This window comes from Cryptomeria japonica, chromosome 4 (assembly GCF_030272615.1).
Source record: "Cryptomeria japonica chromosome 4, Sugi_1.0, whole genome shotgun sequence".
Taxonomy (NCBI): domain Eukaryota; kingdom Viridiplantae; phylum Streptophyta; class Pinopsida; order Cupressales; family Cupressaceae; genus Cryptomeria; species Cryptomeria japonica.
In genome coordinates, this window is record NC_081408.1 from 519,777,488 (window position 1) to 519,780,740 (window position 3,253).

Sequence of the window (3,253 nt, forward strand, 5' to 3'; positions counted from 1 at the left end):
AATATCTTTTCTCAAGTATACCATCACCTCATTTCCAACTTCAAATTCCTTATGTCTCCTCTTCTCATCTGTATTCTCCTTATATTTTCTATTCATGTCTTCAAAATGCTATTTAACCTGAATATGCAATGCTGCCATGCGATATGCAAATTCTTCTTCTTTCAAACTCTTCCAGTCTTCACTGCTAATGCCTCTCAATTTTTCTATTCCTCTAGGATGTACTCTGGTAACAATCTCAAAAGGGTTTTTATGGTACTTCTATTCATTGAATTATTATAGGAAAAATATGCTTGTGCAAGGATCAAATCCCAACTTCCAGTTTTATCTCCCACTAAACATCTCAACAAACTTCCCAAACTCTGGTTAAATACTTATGTCTGTCCATCAATTTGTGGATGAAAAGTAGAACTGAACTTGAAATCTGTCTTCATCTTCTTCCAAAGTGTTCTCCAAAAATAGCCAACAAACTTAGTATCTCTGTTTGAAATTATGCTCTTAGGTAATCCATGCAATCTCACCACTTCTTTGAAGAATAGGTTTGCTACATGCAATGCATCTAATTTTTTCTTATAAGGTATGAAATGAGCCATCTTTGAAAATCTATCTACTACCAGAAATATAGAATCATTCCCTCTCAGTGTCTTAGGCAATCCAAGTACAAAATCCATGCTTATATCCTCCCAAGGTCTTACTGGTACCGTCAAAGGTTTATACAATCCCACATTTTGACTACTACCTTTTGCAACTTGAAAAACTCTACAACTTTAGAAACATCTCTTAACATCCTTATGAATTTGGGGCCAAAAGTATTACTAACTCACCAATGCAACTGTTTTATCAATGCCAAAATGTCCAGCTAAACCTCCACTATGTTTCTCTTTTATTAGGTTCTCTCTCATGAAACTCTTAGGTATGCATAACTGAACTCCCTTGAATAACATCCCATCCTGAATTAAATAATCTAGCCATTTGCTTCTATCAACCATAACCGGTTCTCTACATGCTTTCCAAGGTTCTACAAAATCTGGGTCTTCATCATACAAGGTCTTCAAATCTTCAAAACCTAATACTGTCACTCTCATCTCTGTCAGAAAATTCCTTCTCCTACTCAATGCATCAACAAATTTGTTATATTTCTCACTTCTATGCTTCAACACAAAGGTGCAACTCTACAAGAATTCTATCCATCTCACATGTCTCTGATTCAACTTACTCTGACTGTTCAAATACTGCAAAGCTTGATGATTTGTATACAATACAAACTCCTTAGGCAACAAGTAATGTCTCCATTTCTTCAAGGCTTGAAATATGGCATAAAATTATTGATCATACACTAAATATATCTTCTGACATCATTCAATTTCTCACTAAAACATGCTACTACTCTCCCTTCCTGACTCAAAAATGCTCCTATTGCTATTCCACTTGCATCACAATCCACTTGAAATACCTTATTGAAATCCAGTAAAGCCAACACATATTGCTCAGTCAAACAAGAGCATATAATCTTAGAGCGAGTATCATGCCTTTCTTGACACATGTACTACACATTTTATACAAGTTTTAGCATACTCGGGCATAGACTCCTATGCGGTGCTTCAAACCTCACTTGCACACACACACTTGATATTGGGTGGAACTAATGGTGTTCCCACTCTCGTCCCTTACATGGATCACCCAGATAGGATCTGGGGGCTAGATTTCCATGTCCTTCTCTCCATGGATAACCTAGTTTTACGGGCGAGATGTCCATGGTTTCTCTCTTGTCTGCCTTTCTTCTCATGGATCACTAAAGTGTGTATTCATGTCCTCTCTCTTCTTCCTCTCATGAACCCATAGTTTTTCTATTGATGGTTCATGGATGATGTCATCTTTTCTCTTTAATGTGATTGCTTGTGTTTATGTGATGGCATTGGTCTTTGTGTCCTGATTAGTTGTTGAGACATCTGAGTATCGAGGTCTCTTCGACTAGTTGGTTTGTCGTCATGTGTGTCTTTTGTGCTTTGTTTTTGTTTTGTGCATCTTGTTCCTTTTTTTGTGTGTGCTCTTGCATATGTTTGAGTGAGTTAAGATCCTAAGAGTTGGGGCTTGGTTCCTCGAAATTAGTGACATCTTATAGTCCTTGTGATCTTCCTCCACATCTCTCATCTTCATCTCTCTTTTCTTCTACTTTACCAACAGTAGTGGCGTAAGCCATACTCCCGCTAAAGTGGGGGCTAAATTTAGTGTCATAAAATTGCACCTCCTGCAATTTTAACCATATTTTAGGTCCTCATCTTGACGATGACATATTCTTCCCCAACCAAGACCTATTTTTGTATTTTCACCCCTTGACCCCTTCATGTTTGAGCCTTGAGATAGCTTCAGGACCCTATTCGGGCCCCAACATAGGGCAGGATAGGGGCATGGCACCCCTGTCCCCCTTGGATAGGGGCATGGTTCCCCTATCCCACCCTCTTAGGGTGGCCCCAAGATAGGTCCCCCTGACCACATCTGCACTTCGAGATCCTAAATCTCCCCGATGTTGGCCTTTTATGAGATGAATTAATCTTAAAGATGTTGGCATATGATGATATGATGCTAATGTATGTTGTCATTGATGTCAATAAGTACAGGTGAACCGGTATGAAGATTGGAAGAATTTGTTATTGATGTTCAAGCTGGAGAACAGGTATGAAGAGATGAAGTGAACCGGTGTTAGGGTTTCACTAAGTGTGACTACCGGTTGGTAGTCTCATCTCTAGGGTTTCTGGTTTGACAAATACTCTTTATTCTTAAATAAACTCATAATTCCTTTAAAAAGTCTATTTCATTCCACTTTTCCTTCTGTAGATTCATTTGATCATTCCATTTATATCATAATAAACACAAAATTTCTATAAAAAGATAAAGATTCATCATTCAATAAATCGATATAAGTAGTATCTCAATCATACAATACTTAGGCTTTTCAAAATGCTTTAAGTTCAATAACAAAAGAATACAAAGTAAAGGATGAGATGCATCCTTTGATTTGCAATCCAAGCTATCTTCAATGCAATCTTTAGAATGAAGATGAGAACAAGGTTCAGGTGCTATTTCCACCTAACCTTGAAGCTTACACTTTCCTAGAATTCTTGGTCAATCAAGAATACTTGACCCTGCACAAATTGCTTAGCAAAAAGAATTCGATAGAAAAGATGGAATCTGGTGTGTGCCTAGAATGATACACACATTTTTCAATTTTCTAATTCCCATAAGAAACAAACAAGAT